At 45.1% G+C, this 1,597-nt stretch overlaps 1 pseudogene; it reads left to right on the plus strand.

Annotated features, from left to right (window-relative positions):
• The first annotated feature begins 405 nt into the window (after positions 1 to 405).
• Positions 406 to 1,065, plus strand: LOC132325723 (uncharacterized; annotated as a pseudogene).
• Positions 1,066 to 1,597: the final 532 nt, after the last annotated feature.

Raw genomic sequence — 1,597 nt, forward strand, 5'->3', positions numbered from 1 at the left:
GGGCACCTGGCAGCTAGCCAGGCTCACCTACTAGAAAAATTGTACTACCTTGTATTTGAACCCCACAAAAACCTGAAGTTTTCTTTGACCACTGGTAAGTATCTCACCCCTTGGAAATCCCTGTTCCCTGTCCCAGACAGGCAAGAGGCTGGACTGGAGACAGCTGAGGCTATGAGAGGCATCACAATTCAGAGCTCCTCCAGGAGGAGCTACCTCTTCTGTGCTTGGGTCCTGGTGCACAGACACTTAATGCTGATCTCTCTGGGGTTTATTTTAGTAGGGAATGGGTATTCCCCTGTGTCCTCAAGCTAGGTGGGAGTGCTGATCTGCTGGAGGTCTGGAAGGCTCTGCAGACAGAGCTGGACCAGCTGGAGAGATGGGCCTAAGGCAATTTTATGAGGCTTGATGTGCACAAGGCAAAGTGCACATCCTGTGTTTGGGTCACAGCAACTCTATGCAGTGCTACAGGTTTGGAGAAAAGTTCTGAAGTCAGAAAAAGATGAGGGGGTAGTGGTTGGCAGCCAGCAGCATGTCTGGGTGGCCAAGAAGGCCAATGGCATCCTGGCTTGGGTCAGCAATAGCGTGGCCAGCAGGACCAGGGCAGTGATTGTTCCTCTCTGCTGGGCACTGGTGAGGCCACGCCTTGAGTGTGCAGTTCTGGGCTCCATCACTACAGGACACTGAAGTGCTGGAGCATGTCCAGAGAAGGGCAACAAGGCTGGGAAAGGGTCTGGAGCACAAGTCCTGTGGGAAGTGGCTGCGGGAGCTGGAGTTGCTTGGACTGGAGGAAAGGAGTTTCGGGGGGGGCATGTGGCTCATGACACCTACCTGAAAGGAGACTGTAGCAATGTGGATGTCAGTCTCTTCTTCCGGATAACAAATGACAGGGCAAGAGGAAATGGCTTCAAGCTGCACCAGGATAGGTTTAGGCTGGATATTAGGAAAAATGTCTTTGCTGAAAGGCTTGTCAAATATTGGAACAGACTGCCCAGGGAAGAGGTTGAATCACCATCCCTGGAGGTATTTAAAAGATGTGTAGGTGTGACTCTTTGGGACATGGTTTAGTGGGGGGCCTGATAATCTTAAGGGTCTTTTTCCAAGATAAACAATTCTATGATTTTATGATTCTATGATTTATGTCCAGAATGAAGCATTTCAGCATTGTGAAAAGAAACAGCGTTTGTTTCAAAATGTATGTCTAAAGAAAAAATGTTTTTTAAGGGCAATTCAAAGCATAAAACATATTCAAGGCATACATGTTTACTAAATTATTAGGAAATCAGATTTTCTGAGAAAAAACCTTTGCACATCTTTTATGTGGGAGCCTACAGAGCAGCAAATATGAAGATTCCTATTGTATTCTCACCTCTGTTGGTGTAATCAAGTTTAAATCCATTGAGCTTAAGGGATTTAAACTGATATAGAACTTGTTCGAGTACAGAAACAGCCTTAAAGCTTAGTACCATGACAATCTGAGAATCACAATACATTAAAACTGAAAGCAAATCCATGTTTTTAGTAGTAAGGCACAAACATTGCAAAGGCAAACAGTTACAAATAGGCAATACTAATTGCGTTTTTAAATTTACAGAGAAAA

The sequence above is a fragment of the Haemorhous mexicanus genome, chromosome 3 (genome assembly GCF_027477595.1).
Source record: "Haemorhous mexicanus isolate bHaeMex1 chromosome 3, bHaeMex1.pri, whole genome shotgun sequence".
Taxonomy (NCBI): Eukaryota; Metazoa; Chordata; class Aves; order Passeriformes; family Fringillidae; genus Haemorhous; species Haemorhous mexicanus.